Below are 17,350 nucleotides of genomic sequence, written 5' to 3' on the forward strand. Positions count from 1 at the left end.
CCTTTGCAATATCTACTAATGAATGTTTTACTTCACTACAGAAGAACGGTGTCCCACACTTCTTTCAGGATGGTTTTTATTTCATTGGAGGGTTTTCCATCATAAACTGCCTCTTTGTGCCACAACATCTCATTTAGGTTTTACTTTAATTATGCCACTCCGAAGCTTTTGTTTTAACTTTTAGGGCCATTTGGAGGTTGACCTGGGTTGTGCAACTGGAAAATTATCCCTGGGCATGAAATAATGAGGTAAATGGTGGAGCATTTATCTTTTAGAGCGTACATGTGTAAAAGTAATTTTATAGGTTACGTCACAACAGTCATGAACAACAGATCTCTGAACAAAAGTTGAATATGTCGTGTGCCAAAGTGTTGCATCAATTTTCCAAGCCGTTTGCTCTTCAAAGCATCATTTCCAGTTGACAAAAACACAAAAACTGCAACACCAGGCTGAAGAAAATAATCTGAGGCACATTTTTGCAGACTTCAAAGTGAGTCTACTGGTAATGCATGAACTGGTGGGAGGCCTGGGTGGGACAGAGCGGGATGGTTTCCAGATCAGAAAATTCTTCTTCGTCCCTCTTTCATTGTCAGTGAATTTGTAAGGTCTTTAATTTGGAAAGAGGAGGCTTGGTCGTTCAATATCTGGAATCAATTAACAAGCCGCTCCACTCGACACCAGAGCATAGACGGATCCATCCAGATGTGTTTTGCCTCTGACATTTAAATAGATGTTTTTTTAAAAAAGCATGCAGATTTGATCTACCTACACAGAAATAATGTACACAGAGAAATAAACACTGATTACTGACAGCGTCGGCTAGTAGTTGTTGAGTTTCCCAAACTGGAATCCGTTTCTGAACTCCATCTTAATTAGAGCTGAAGTGTGAAGAAGGAAGAAGTGCTCCTCTGTGTGAGAAATCTTTATTCATAAGGGCTTAACTGTGACTGGCATGGCCTCAAGACATCCCAACCTCTCAGCTCAAGAAGCACTGCCAGATGTTATGGATATTCACCAATAACTAACATTTGCATGTCGTTGTGAAGCAGAAGGGGAGATGCTGGTTAGGTGGGATGATCCGTGATAACCCAACGCAGTCGGTGTGTGGGTTGAGGTTCCAGTGCTGCATCTGTGTCCTTTAGAAGCAACAGTTTGTTTCTTTTATTTGCTGGTGAAACAGTGCATCCGGCTCCGGGTTCCACCTTCCTCTGTACCTCTCGATCAGGATGCGGCTCCAGCGGGAGACGAGATGCTCTCGCTGGAGCCGAATAGTGCACCGTGAATGTCTGCCACGTCCCTCGCCTTGCTCCGATACTCACATTTGCTTTCTCTTAGCTCCGTTTGTTTTTGTTGTCTCTTTGTTCGGGCAGAAAATCCGCAGTGTACGCAGCTGTGGACTGTGGTTATACGGATGGCAAATAATGATCCACCGAACTGTACACAGAGGTTTTTCTGCAGAGCCATTGTCTCCATGGGATTGATGAGAGGAAGAGAAGGGGGGGGGCTAAAAGGAAACACACAGGATGACTAATACTCTAAACTGCAGGCCGGCTGGGGGGCAATCATCCAAATTAATGAGCAGTAGATTGACAAGCGGTTCAGTCTGGATGCTCATCCTAATCAGAGGCCAGGAAGGGAAAAAAATAGTCCCCCTTCAAAGATGAACAGAATGAGTTTGCAATGTATTTCATATTCATGTAAGTGAGGCTTGGCAGAAGGATCAGCCACCCTTCCTTTATGAGATGTTTATTCACATGAGAGGCTCATCGTCAGGCCAGTCAATCAACATCCTCAGGCTGCTGTGTGTTGGGGTGTTATATCCAGGTAGCGGATCAGGTGGCCGTTTAATTACCCCGCTGGTAGGGGAGGCGGCGTTGGACAGAACAAAAGGCAGACGGACGCTTTGGCTTCTTTTATTTGGACCAGGTCATCCATTGCACCTTGAGAGTCCTTCTGGGTTGGAACGGACCGCTTCTGTTTGGACGTGTCTGAAGAGCCTAAGAATCAGAAATACAGCCCTGAGTGTTCACCTCCATGAAGGCGAACCCCTCTGACCTGCATCCATGCTGCTAATAACATGCTGCTCTCTCTGTGGCGACGCCCACCTCCCTGAACGCACAAACCCCAAGCAGCTGGCGGTCCATCTGGGGCTCATCAGTTGCCCTGGAGAACAAAATTAGTCCCCACCGCACCAGACTGGGCATCCGCTCCGCATTATCACCCATTTCTTTCCACTGCATCTCTGCCATGCTAGCACCCCGCTATTCCACCGCCTGCTGTCCCAAAGCCACAGCAAAGACCTGTCATGCTCCGTCATCCCAGAAACACTGTCGCAGAAGGTATTCTGATTTAAACCAGCTTGGAGGAAACCCCAACACGTCGGGAGCGGTAATGAATGCGGTCGTCGTCAGAAGGAAAGAATCACAGACAAAACACGGAGCCCGGGGTCTGAATGAGCTATTAATGACGGCGATCAGATGGTGCTTCCTCTGCTGAACACCCACAGAACGAAAACGTTCATGTTTTCTCACAAATTCAAGCAAAGTTTTCCAAAATATCATCAAATTAAACAAGCACTTTCATCTGTCATTGGCTTGTAAAGCAACAGAGTGAGAGAATGAAAATAAACAGGAAATTAGTGATAGCTTACTATTATGCCAGGACAAAACTTCGCTTATTAAATTATTCCCAGTTTTGCTAAGAGAGACTCGTTTACTTCAAACGCTTCCGACGTCCACTGTGTGAACAGATATTTCCACTTATCTGCCTCAGCTGAACAGAACCTCTGATAGTATTTACATATTTCTTCAATCGTTCCATGTGATGCTTGACTTCAGAAGGGACACTGAAATCGAGTGTCCACATTTAATAAAGCAACATAGCTGCAGTGCTGTGAAGTTGTCTGGTTGCAGAGATAAATGCTGGAGCCTGGGATGCATTTGGCAGCAAGTGAACATATTGTCCTTCAAGTTAAAGTGTTTTCTGGCATTTAGTTCCAACACATACAATGAATGAGCCATGCAGAAGGTTTTGGCTTCTATTTGTTGCCTCAGTCTTGGTGTTTTGATCAGGAGTGAATACTGAAGCGTGATTGGGTGGATGTCCTCTGTGTGGATTTGTTCTGTCCCTGTGATGGACAGGGAATGTATCCATTGTGATCCTCCCTGTTGCCTGTTGATTGGTGGCAACCTTCAGCTCCGGCCCTTTAACAGTGTGTTGTTGCTACAGAAAACTGGCTGATATGAATGTTTGCAAATTCAGAAATTTTACCTGTAGCTGCATTTCTGTTACAAATGTGTGCAAAACTTTGTCTGTAGTCCGCTAATGTAAAAAAAACAAAATTTTGCAATTGTGTTTATTATAATCACATGGGAATATGTTTGTTCACATGATAAGTCATTATAAAATATGTTGTCCTTATAATTCTCCAACTATTTCCTGTCTTCTTCTTCCTGGTTTTCCCCAGCGGTAACATCCTGTTGTTGATCATGTGACGCTAAAAAAGTTTTTCTATTGCAGTTTTGTGAAGTAAACCAAATTTGAAAAGGCCAACAAAACAACCATCAACACTTTTTATCAAAAAATGTTGTTTGAATTTGCAGTTTTTATTTACAAAATGTCAAAGTACGTGATTGGAAACACAGCTAGGGATTCTGAGGACGCTAAAAAAACAGATGGATGTAGTTTTCAAAGAACATTTTCATTTAATAGTCAAAAGCGTTTAAGAAAAAGTTTTAAATGTCTTAAATGGAAACCTATATTCCTTAGTGATCCGTTTGTGTTCAGAGTTGCGTCCTTCCAGCCTGGTTAGCCTCGCCACAGTGGTAGAAATCACTGATTTGGGTTTTAAAAATACTAATTCCTGAGTTTATTACCATGGTTCTCATTCCTTGTGGCTTGCAGCCACCAGCCTGGCTTGGAGGTGATTGCTCCAGTCAGTGGTCAGCTTCCCAAAAACCACATTTTTGTATTTGTGTCAACCTGTGCAAGCGGGACAGACATGAAGGGAATTAGAGCTCAGGGCTTCCTCAGCAGGGCCTGCTCTCCCCAGATGTCTTGTCTCGTTGCTGGGCTTGTAATTTCAACGGGAGCTTATCTCCAACAGCAGACCAGCCGTTTCTGCCGTCCCCTCCGCGGCCGCCGTTCCCGGAAAACATGGATGACACCCACGCTTAGCAACCCTCCTGGTAAGTGATGAGGAGTGCACAATAACTCGAGAGAACAAAACTGCACAGTGGCGTGTGCATCAAAAAAACCAGACATTTTGTGCAAACACAGGCCTTTGTTTTACGGCTTCAAAATTTCCCTCTTTGATTCCTTTATTAAACTCATAATGCAAGTCCAGAGTTGTGTTTTTTCTTCGAGGCGGCCTTTGTAGCAGAACCTGTGAGGTTCCACATGAATGCGTACATCCCCAGGCTTCAGCGTTAGCCTCTTATGGGGTTTTATTTACATTCTCCTGAGCTTCGGTGATTTATAGCAGTAAAAACTAAACTTCCTTTTTAAAAGTTTTCTCACCAATTTCTATCTCTGAGCGTTTTCCTACAGGGTTGAGTGAATAAAAACAAAAACATGACAAATTGGCCAGTTTTTTGGCCTCTAACTTTTCAATCATTAGCAATTAGTAGAGCTTATTTTTCTCTTGAGGCATAAGTGTTAGAACATATGATCTGTAACTTTGGCCATATGTAGGAGTGGGGATTGAGTTTGATTATTTCTCCACATACGTCCTGATGGAGTGTATATCAAAGGAAGTCATGTAGAACCAAGCAAACAGGGAGGGAAAAGGCATTCCTGCAGTGCAATGATGTGAACTCTGCCAAGCGTGCTTCTAAAAGCCCTGATAGTCGGGTTGTGATTGAAGGTTGTATACTTAATCACATGACATGTTCAATGACTTAAGCACACCACTGGACAATAGTAAGAGCTGGTGTTTCACTAACTTAGGTGGGGCAGAAAGACTCAATTTAAAAGTAAAATCTTAATCCTACCGATTTAATGTGGTGTTTTATTTCTTAAATCAGCTTAATGTCTTAAATATGTTACCTAATTTCTAGAAGAGTGGAGAGTAGACCCAAACGCAGGTATACTGAAGTAGAAACTATGTTCAAAACAAAGAATGAAATAAAGTCAAGCCCAAGAAAAAGATACAGACTTCAAATAACTTGCAAAAAAAAAAACATCTGGTAGAGAGCAATGGCAAACTAAGGCTTCTTATTCAAATCAAGTAATAAAAGGTAGAGAAAAGCAGGCAGACAGACCACTGCTACGGTGATTAAAGACCCAAAATATTTAACCTAAACACTGGATCAAGACCCAGTTATGTAATTTCATATTACAATTTTATTTTTAGATGATTGTAGAAATGTATATCTATTTGGTTGTCTGTTATTTTGTTCTTTTTTTTCAGTTGGACCTTGATCTGCAATAAATTAGCCAGATAGATAGATAGATAGATAGATAGATAGATAGATAGATAGATAGATAGATAGATAGATAGATAGATAGATAGATAGATAGATAGATAGATAGATAGATAGATAGATAGATAGATAGATAGATAGATAGATAGATAGATAGATAGATAGATAGATAGATAGATAGATCCAGCCTTCTAAGAATGATTAAAAATGTACATTTACTTGTAATTTCAGATTTAATTACTGTAAATCTAAATTATGTTTGGTATTCAGTTATATTTTGGGTGTTTTTACCTTGCAGCAGGTTGACTGTTCAACAGCAACTCAAACAGCAAACACAGCCCCATGTTTCCCTTTCTCTTGTCCTCCATTTTGTCATCAATGTAAAGTGTGTGCTTTGTTATAGCCAAGTTGTCGAGCAACACAAATAAACTCGCTGGCCTGATTCATCTCACACACACAAGAGTGCTTGTTTTGTCTTTTCTCCAGTTGTGGACACGGGCAATTTGCCCTCTTACACTCCAAGAACTGGAAGAAAAGCAAAACACCAACAACAGGTTTGTCTTGTCGTCCAGCTTGTGCGCTCTATTTTTTTTTCTCAGAGTCGCATGAGCGATGGAAGTACAAAGGCTGTGTATTTGTTCATCTGACTGGAGAGGTTCTTACTTTGAAAGAAGGTTTGTGATTGGAGCAGCACAGTGTGTTCACTTTGGAGCCGTTTGAAGAGAAACTGTCTGTTTTACTGAAACGTTGCTGACGAGACCGTAGACAGCAACTTTATCTGGCACAAACTGAGGATAACAATAACGACGCAACAGCAGCAACACAGAATGCAACCAAGACTTTTACACAACATGCAGCTTATTGTTCCAGAACTTACTTATGTAGCTAGAACATAAAGGAACCTTTGTACAACTTAAACTGAAAGTAACTTGTAGAAAACTATGAACTGTGTGAAATATTGTTACCAGTTTTCATTATACAAGTTTGACTGAAAGTGTGAAAAGTTAAATGCAAACTATGGATTGTGAATAATTAGATTGATCATGGTCTCCAAAAATTGCAGAGTAAATAGTTTTCAATAAAAGAGTAGAGGGAATGTTTGGCAGGAGACAAATGTGGTTTGGAGACTAAAAGTTCACATTGCATTCCTCTCTATTTCTCCTCAACATTTCATGTTTTCTAGACTGAATTATTATTTTCCTTCCTTTTTCTCAGCAATCATCCAACTCAAGCAGCAACGTATAGCAACAGGTAGCGCTGAAGAAGAGCGTCAACCAGACTGACCATCTATAGACGTTCTATACAGATTTATAACATTAAATCGAATCAAACTTTTCAGTTTGAGGTCAGTTTTCTCAATGCTAGAATCACGTTCTTTAAATTCAGAAGTCTTCCTACATTATCTTAGCACAATTTAAAATTGCCTTTTAAGTTGTACAATTTGTTTTGAGCATTGGAGATTTTCAAACACAATAAAATCTCAACAATAAGACCGAAGTAAAGATGTACTTCATTTTCTTTGGCCTTCATGCCACGCTTGGCATATTTGGCAAGAGGTCCAACATTGCTTGTTGTTTGGTGTTGAGCTGTGGAAACTTCAGGCGGCCATCGGCCATCACAGGCATGTTGCTACCAAACCGGCCAAACAGGCTGCAGCTCCAGCTCCAGCTCCCAGCTCCCAGCTGCAGCATCCCAGCAGCTGGGAGCTGTAGAACTGCGTCAGGCATGCAGTGGAAAAGCCAAGCAGAACATGCAGCTTACTTTTCCAGAACCTAAACTGCATGTTCTGCTGACGTTCATGCTGTTCAGAGTCACGCTGTAGTTCTATCAGAAACTACTGGATTACAGAACCGCTGTGTGGTTTTTCTTAAAACTACAACCTGCCTGGTGAACGGCAGCATCCACAGCTGATCAGAGAAATGTGCACTTTGTGTGTATCCTTACCAAGAATTGAAAATAACTTCTACATAGCTGACATATAACGACTTGTGGGCCATTAATAATAGACATTTGAAATTATTTCACAGACTGGCTGCAGCTGCATCTCTTGGCTCATCAGCCTTGACCATTCCTGTTCTTTGAGACTGAAATCAACACTCGGTGATTACCACTCCAAAACACTGACTTTGCTCTGCTTAGTAATTAATTTGGCGGTATGCTTAAAGTCATAGTCCATTTGGAGGATCTGTTTGTACCTAAGTGCTACTTCCTGGTGGACGTACGTTGTCACTTAAATATTTCCACACGCTGCTCATTCCTCACTATGGAAATCTTTGCACCGGTTCCTGAGATCAATATGGTCATCCTAATTCACATAAAACATCAAAAGTTTTTCCCTTTTTTAAAAAAAAGGCAGTGAGAAAAACAGGTGAGGTGCATCTTTAAGGTGCATAACTCTACAAATATTTGCAGTTTTTAATATTCACAAGTTGTTGAAGTTGCAGGAAATCAATAACATGAGAAACCAAGAACAAAGAAAAATGGAATTATGTTAACACAATATGAAAAGGACCAGAGAGATTGCTGATCCTGTTTGCTTGGAGAAAGACTGGAGGTGTAATTATATTATGGTAAAGTCTGTCTGCAGACCATCTTGAAAAGGTCAGCAGATATTAGTGCAACTAAACTAATTTGTTTTAGTGAAACACAGTTTTCAATTTAGCTAAGAACAAGGCAAAGTCCGGGTTGTTTGCAATGCACAGATCACACAGGCTTATTCAAAGTCTTTAATTCTCATATGAATGCATATTTATTCACATCTGCCAGCAGACGATTAGATTTTTCACTTCAGAAAACAAAATGATAAAGTATAGTGACCGTTGTGTTCTACGTGGTGGTGATAATATTCACTGACAGCATTTCACATGCAGTGCAGCAAATTTTTTCAGTTCTTCCTTTTTGTTTTTCAATTCAAATAGTAGGTCAGAAATTCTCTCAAAATGCTGTTTTATAAAAGTAAATACTTGCAGAATTTGGGTTTTTTGTCCACAGCAGCACACAGTCCATCATACCAGAACAGCACAAACACTTTCTTGCTTGGAAATCTCCGGCGTTCCAGTCAAAGTATTCCATTTGGGATTAGGGCATGTGTGGCCTAAGGTGATATGAAATCGAGCAAACGACCTGATGGCACTTTGAATGCATTTCCGCAACATGAAAAAAAAATGACAGAAGCAAATTTGCATATGAAAAGCAGCAAATTGCAAATATGGAGGTTAGTGAAACAGTCAACTGAAGGGCAGTGATAAAGAAAATGCACCTTCTTAATCCTTTTGACCAATTAGAGCGTTTTACGCCTCAAGCCAAACTCACACACTGAAACAGAACATTTTACATCCACTGGCTCAGTCTGTGCTGGACACTATTGTTATAAAAAATGGAACAGTATTAGTATGTAAACATCAACTAAAATTTCACTTATGAATGCTCTTCACATTGACGGAGTTCCAGTTGAGTCCATCAACCTCTGCAGAGTAAGAATCTGGACAGTCCAGTAAAAATCAGCTGCAGATCATTTTCACACTCTGTGGAGTCAAACTAATGGTCATAGAAATATATAAAGTAACTGGAATACAGTCCAAAATGATCTTTTTGGTTTTGTTTGCTCCAAGTTTTATTCTTTACTCTCATTAGACAACAGGCTAAACAGGAGTTTTAGTCTCTGTATTTGTTTTTTTTAGCTTTTCTGACAACTGGGGCTTTTTATCCAAAAGTCTCTGAACTCACCCGTTCTGCACTGGTGGCTACATTTTTCTGATCTGCTTCTCTGAGGAGGATTTGAACTCTTTCTTGGTGCTGTGAACCTCCTGGAGCCTTCATCACTATTGATAGATTGAACAATTGACAACACAAGGATTTGAGTTAGATTACCTTGTTTTTAAGTGCAGTAATCCAGTAAAACAAGATTAAAGGTGGAATTATTATGTAAAAATTCACTTTTTTGAGCTTTACATCATGTTATAATGTTATTCCCTCATCAAAACAAACACACCTGGAGTGTTGCCTTGATTCTTTCATGCATGTTTGAAATCTGCCCACTCAGCTCCTCCAGACTAGCGGCAGCAGCAACTGACAAACACCTGCTGGAACTGCATGTCTGCTCAACTCGTTATACAAACCAATTCTTAGGAACAGCTTAAAGAACAAACATTGTTGTCAGGACATCCTGAAGGCTCGGTGTTCTTAAAGAGACAGAGACCATTTTAAAGGTTGTAAATTGTGAAGTCAAATTTCTTTTAAGTCATGTTTGACACAGTATTTTTATAACTCAAGGTGACATAGTTACGATTATGTATGAACATTTGCTCTTTCAAAGTCATCTGAAGACGGTGCTTCTCTTACCCTTTAAAAATGTTTTTACCGCCCTGGCACTGAGAAGTAGATCACATAGTGACCTCAGCAGATGCACAGTTCCACCAGGTGTTTACTAACTCTTGCTGGCTAGTTTGAAGGAGCTGTGCTGGGGTTAGAAGCTATGTTTTGAAGGTGGAGCTAGGTCCACCTAGGCCAGGGGTGTCCAAACTTTTTGCAAAGAGGGCCAGATTTGATCAAGTGAAGATGCCCAGGGGCCAATAGTTTGTTCGGACATTTTTTAACTACAAAAGTTTCATGCAAATACACTCTGTTATAAAACTATTTTCATTGTCACAATTATCTTTATCTTTCAAATGACAAAAAAAACAAATATAAGCCACTCAGGCAGATGAGAACAACTCTAAAAACACAAATTCTGCAATTCTTTCATATCTGGAGAGTCAGATAACATTGAACAAACTGTATGAAATACCTTAAATTTACATGAGTTTAAAAATATCTTTGCCTCAAGAACATTTTAAACAGGAGTTATAAGTAATGCAAAGTTGTCTGTTATTATTAAATCTTAAAACAAGTTAATTTTGCTCTTGTCATTTACAATATCTTTCAGAAAGTAATAGTTTGTGTCACATCTACAGGTTCATAACATCAACAGTAATAACCAAATCTCACTCAAGAGTTTAATAAAAATAAGTGCCATAAATCCAAGTGCATAAATGTTCTTTTGGCTCTTCACTGTTGATAGTGACAGATGTTACCGTTCAAAATACTCAATTTCATGTCCTCAACTCTGAGAGCCACACTGTTACGTGCCAGGCAAACATTCACAAATTCTTGCTTCTTCTCAGGGCAAATGTTCTCCACCATTTTCATAACACAGTCTTTGATAAAAGTATCTTCAGTAAAAGGTTTGCCATGTTTAGCTATTAACATGGCCACTTCGTAGCTTGCTTTGGTGGTATTTTCTTTTGACTCAGGCCTGCGTGAAGAATTGCTGTTGTGATGCCAGTGCAGCTTGGAGCTGCTTCACTTTTTCAGCACGGTCACTCCCTGTTAGCTTGTTGTATGCGTTAGCATGTTTAGTCTGGTAGTGTCTCTTTACGTTGAAATCCTTAAACAAGGCAACCGTCTCACAAATTAGACAAGCACAATTGCCTTGATTTTCAGTGAAGAAGTATTGTATTTCCCATCTCTCTTGAAAGCGGCGGCCCTCACTGTTAACTTGTTTTCTTTGCAGTGGCCATGGCAGAAATGAGTGGAGAGGGGTTCGCTGCACGAAGGCAAACTGATAGTATTAAAGTGGTACTGCCACCATTTGGTGAAAGGAGGAATTACAGTTTCAAGTTTTATGATTTATTTATTCTGTTTGACAGTGCAGGCGGGCTATAAATAATACATTATAAGACTGAAGCTACGGGCCGTATGAAATCTGACCGCGGGCCATGATTGGCCCCCGGGCCGGACTTTGGACATGCCTGACCTAGGCATTTTGCACAGCTGAATGGTTAACACAAGAAGATAACTATTTTAAATATGTCTGCCCCTTTTTTTTTGCTAGGAGAAACTGCAAGCTCCATTCTTAACTCTCCCACAGTTAGATTGTGGGAGCTACACCTGACTTATGAGGTCAGGCTACACCTGACCTCATAAACCCAAAACAGAAAGTAACAAGTGCAGAAATGTTACAATAAAATGTTGCTGAGGTTATAAAATTGGCGAACTGGTGAAGTTCTCTTCCAGAGTGCACTGAGTGAACCAAGCATCACAACAACCTGCATCAGACTCCATCTCAACCTCAAATCAGCGCGTTCGCCGCGAAGTGACAGCGGCTGACACGGACATCATCGCAGTGTGAGCATCTCAGTGAGGAGCGCGGGTTGCTAGCACAACGCCGGCCGTCCTGGCTGGCATGCGGAGGCCGGAGGGATCACACACACCTCCTCGCAGTCGCCGTGGATCCGTCTGCGTGAGCTGATCAAAGGCATCTGACTCCTGCCACGCGGGGAGCTGATTGCATCCATGCACTCGGTGACACAACGACGCGGCTGAAGATCTTCTAATTAAACTGGAGTGTGGAGAGGGAGAATCACAGCTGCTTCAGAGCTAATCCGCTGTCTTTATCTACGTTATTAAAAAATATACACGTCTGGAACAATAGCAACAATCTCAAATCTGGAGATGGACACAAGATGCAGATTAAAGAAGTAGATTTTTTTTTCTAGCAGGTTGCACTAGTTGTGCGATTTAACTTAATTCAAATACTGAATGTTTTATGCGGACGAAACTGTATAATATCAATATTCCAAAAACACATTTATGTTCTTCTAAGTTAGTGGTCAATCTTCTTTAAAAAAATAACCATTTAAACTCTATTCCTCATCTTTTTTTTTACACATTTCATTCAGTATGCTGATTTAAGATCCTTACATGCATCTAAACTTAGTCAAAATATAGTCTACAATTTTCTGGCTGCAGAAATTGTGTAATTTAGAGTATGTCATATCAAAGATAATTCAAATATTCAGTGTTTTCTAATATATCTTGCAGAAGAAACTGCACAATGTTAAATCAAAAGTGCATTTATGTTCACATATATTAGTGAAATATGTGGTTCATGTCATTTTCTTTAAGAAGTAACATTTTCACATCAAGAGTAGTAAGAAGGTATCACAAGTTACAATAAATCAGTAACTATGATGCTGATTAACAATCCCTACACGTTTCTAAATTTAGCCAGAGTACATTCTATAATTTTCTGTCACCTTCTGTATTTGTTGCTCATAAATCACTTTGTGTTTGAATTTCAGGAGGTTGCAGAGACTTTTTCTGCTGCAGACTGATGCAGCATGAATCCTGCACTTCATGTGTTTTCAATCCACATCTGTGTCTTGTAATCACAAGCGTTCCCACACAAATAAACCGACCCGAATGTTTGTGTTTCCGAAACACTGATGCTGCTTTTATCCTCTTTCCGCGAGTTCAGTCCAGTCTTAAAACAGCAGAATTGGTCACCAGTCGTCATGTTTAAAGTCACATCAACATCTGAAATGAAATTAAATGCATTAACATTATCAGCTTTCCAACAAAGTCACTCCTTTCCACATAAATGTTTGCTGTTAGAAATGAAAGAAAGGAGATAAAATGTAGCTGTTTAAAACTAAACTTTAAATAAAGAACTGAATGAGCTTGATGCTTTGTTTCATTAAACTCATGATTTCATGTAGTTGGTACATGAGCTGGAAAACTTCCACTAACAGATAAAATCAACATAATTAAGCACCGTTACATTAGCAGTATTTACATCTAAATTAGTCTGAAAATACAATTTGGAAGTGCAGTAATGATCACAGATGTTTGCAGATGTGTAACTGCTTTACAGCTGGACACAAACAGAAAACTTGGTGGTTGTTTTCAACAAGCTCTTGTTCTGTATCAGACCAAAACATCTCCAAGCCTGAGATGGTGAGGAAGAAGCTGCAACATGGCCACATCAGGTCTGAACCCGGGAAATGTTCTGATGCAGGAAAACAACCAGGATCTAACACTCACACCTCAGAACATATCCAGATCCAGATCCAGATCCAGATCCAGATCCGGTTGCAACATTTCCTGCCTCAGTCTTACAGTCACGCTCCGTCACAAAATGACTGACTTTCTTTTACACATTTCTGAAAATATCCTCATGTTAATATTATACATTTTTGCCACTTATCAGGAAAAAGGCATTTTTTTCCTTGCATATGTATCACTTTTCAAAGAAAAAGTCCCAAAAAGTCTTAATTTATTTGGCAGTAATTTACTCCTCCATGGCAAGTTTTATTTAATTGCCATTGGCCCTAACACTTAGTTGGAGTTCCTCAGGTAAAACTGGCCTTGTTAAAGTTACAGTTTGTAGCTTTTATAAAAAATACTTTTTACATATTTGATGAAACTGTCACTATCATTGTGTTGTAATAGTTTTTGAGACAGATAATCTGTGGAAATAAAAAGAGCTCTTTGTCTTCTCCCAGTGTTTCCAGTGCAAATTAAAAACAACCAATCAGAGCCAGGAGGCGGATCTTAGCGCTGCCAATCATCTTCCAGGTGATGCTGCTCATTCCCCCTCTTCTCTTTCCCTCTTGTTCTCTGCTATGCTGCAGCTAGCACAACCTGATGTGAATGCTAAGCTAGTTAGCATGGCCACCACAAACAGAGGACAAACAGTTTTCCTGTGACAATTACTTGTTTCTCTGCCATGGTAGCATTGAGCAGCAAGTACATGAGGTTGACTGTCAGCGCTAAGGCCCTCCTCCTGGCTCTGATTGGTTGTTTTTGTCAGATGTGGAGCATTTCTTCAAATGGAATGAGGTGGAGGAAATTGATCTTTTCAGATTATCTCATAACATTCAGTCACGACATGCTGACAGTTTTAACAAAAATGTAAAAAATATATTTTTATGTCACAAAATGGAGCTTGAAGCTGAATAATGCTAATTAAAATAATGAACAATTCTAAATACAGTACGTGTTCTTGCTAAAAGCATAACTACTACGTATTAGAATTTAACTTTTATTTCTTCTACATTTCAAAAAGTGTAACTACCTATGCATAACAGTTAATAATCTTTAAAATGTTGGCTAATGAGCTGTTGTTGAACTCTAATCTGGCTGATTCCTCAGCAAACTGCCGGTTCAGCTCAGAACATCAGAGTTTTGGGATAATATAGAAGCAGATTCTCATCAGTAAGCATGGCTAATGGTCTGAGTGAGAACAGAGAGAACCTGTCTCCAGGCCTCACGGCAACATCCATATTCCCCAGAGAGTCAGAGTTTATCAAATTTCTATTTAAAATTTCAATAAGCATCAGGGGGAGGCGGGAGTTGGCGGCCGTACGGACTGATTCAGGTAACCAGACTCTTTGTTGGTCGTTAAGCATGAGGAATCGATATCATATCAAGGCCTGGTGGAACACCTGACAGTTCAATTTCACAGCAAGCCTCCCGATCAATACTTTCGGAATAGTTTTGGACTTTACCAAAGGCGACCCACCGGAGTTAATCTATGGTGTCATTAACTGTGGTCACAGCGTGCATGGTCATTACACTGTGTAACAATAAATGTTCATAAAAGACGACGCTCTCTATCCCCCTGCGCTCAACTGCAGCCTCTAATTGAAGCAAATTCATTCATGAGGCAGAGAGGGGGTCCCGATCGACTCGCTCCCCGTTCGCAATTCCTGCCCACAACGGTCCGGGGGAACAGCCAACATGTCGCGGCTTTCCGAGGGGCGCGGAGCACAGGAAATTGAACAAGGTTTTATCAAGCAGAAACTGTTTTAAACTGTTTATCCTTCTCCAGATTGCTTTGGGGAAGGATTGTTTACCCTTGAAACACAATGATGGTCGACGCAGTTTTTCTCCAAGTGCTTCAAACAAATAACTCCTTAAACAGGATGTGTTTTTTTTGTTTTTTTTACAATGACTCAGGCGAAGCCTGCATCTACTTATATTCACCCATCATCAACAAGAAGAAACCTTGTGCAACCTTGAACAGCCGTCCATTCCTAACTAAAGCAGCAGGTATTTTCCAGCAATAACAGGGTATGAAGTGTTATTGTCAGGCTGGAGAAACAAACAGAGACATTTCTTCAGTCATGCCGACTTATGGAATCCATCAAGCAAGACTTTCACCCATAGCACATAAATCATGATGAGTTCTTTATTACTGTCGATTATAAATTAAAAGTCAAACAAAGAACAAGAGCTTCCCACTTATATATGATAAGTGAGATGAAATGGCCTGTGGACGAAGGACACAAGCAGTGTGACACTGCTTTTTGGCCAGGGTCCACTTGAAACTGAAGTCTATTTTCCCCTCAGTGGAAGTCTTAAGGGGAGTGTGACAACAGATGGCCAAGAAGAAGACTAATGGCAGATAGCCTGAGTAATGATGATGGCTCCGGTGCCGTGTAAACAAGGTCAAAGCTTTTAGGAAAGAAGTCAAGTCAGGTAGACTCGAGTAAATGTCACATCTGAAGCTTTGATGCTCATCTTTAAAACTGTCCTCAAACATCGTCTGCAAACATGAGAATAGGGCAAAAACAGAATCATAACGATTTTTCCTTCTGTATCACACGCAGGCCACTGACAGGATTTACGCTGCAGCACAACATATGTGGACACTATAGTTCCCAGGATATCTGAAACTGGCTATTTTCAACCCAAAAATGCAGAGGCTCGGTTGAAATCTGGCCCCATCGCACACATTCTCACTTCCTCCATGTCCTCTGTTTAAATCCTAACTGTATAATTTTAAGAAAGATTTAAAGTGGTGGTTCAAACTTCTTAGTTCTATTCCTCCCAATGCCTGCAAGTATTCATTTGGAGGCTTCGCTGAAATGCGAGTAAAACCAACCCAGGAGGTAAAAGGAAGAAGAGTTGGACAGGACAGAAAGTGTTCCTGTTTGGTCTGTAATCATTTAAAATTGTCAAAGTTTGTGACAGGATGCCTTAGGTTCAGCTTTTTTAACATCTACAGCATTTCTTTCTCTTTCGTCTCCTGTCAAGCATGTTTTCAGACAAATTAAAGTCTGACAAATTAAAGACAAATTAAAGACAAATTTTTGTCTGCCACAAATGGCAGACAAAATTTGGCTGCAAATGTGTGCAAAACTTACCCATATTTCGCTAATGTGAAAAACAACCAAACAATTTCACTATTCTGGTGATTCTATTAAATAAGAAATGCAATTAAAATCTCATTAAAAAACATGTTTTCTACCACTTCCTGTCGTCTTTGTCGTTTCCAGCAGAAGTTGCATCGGGTCGATCATGTGACTCGTGCGATACTACAAAACTGTTTCCATTGAAGTTTTGTAAAAAATACACAAATCTGGTAGTTTAGAAAGAGAGTTTTTAAAACTATAGCAATGACAGAGAAGACTAGTCCAATTTGGAAGCAGCTTAGTTTACAGGCAGTAAACTATCTCACAGTAAACTTATCTTATGAGTAAAGTATGTTACACATCCCACAGCTAAACTCTGGACGTCATCTTTACACTTTACAACCACAAACTGCAACCAGGCCAGCAGAGAAAAAGAGAGTTCCTCGCCTCGTTTTATCCCACTGGAGGTTCATGGTGTCTTTTACTAATACATTTAATTTAATTTAAAGCTATAAAACTATTTGAATACTGTGTAAGTATGTGGCAACTTACACTTTCCATTTGTTTTTGTAAATTGTTTGCCTTTTGTTTGAAGGGCCTGGAATCAGGGAAAATTGCCCCCTAACAATGTTTTAAACGTACGTCTGGATTCACTGTTTAGAGTGTTCTCTTGCAATGGTCCACCCAAAAAGGATCCATTCTGGACACTCCTGGGCTAAAAGAAAGCCTGTTGAAAGAAACAGGTAAAGCATCATGTTTTCCTAAACACGATCAGGGAACAGGACAGGTTTGATGAAAAGATATCTGTGGCATTCTGCTTTACTTTTCGGATAAAATAAGTTTTCATTTGTAGTTGTGATGTGACAAAATGTGTACAAATATCAAGGAGTGTAAAAAGGTTGGATTTTTGAGGTCACAATAGTTGCATTTCTATTGTTCATATAACTCCACAATTTGACATTTTGAAAA

The sequence above is a fragment of the Xiphophorus hellerii genome, chromosome 7, assembly GCF_003331165.1.
Source record: "Xiphophorus hellerii strain 12219 chromosome 7, Xiphophorus_hellerii-4.1, whole genome shotgun sequence".
NCBI classification, from domain to species: Eukaryota; Metazoa; Chordata; class Actinopteri; order Cyprinodontiformes; family Poeciliidae; genus Xiphophorus; species Xiphophorus hellerii.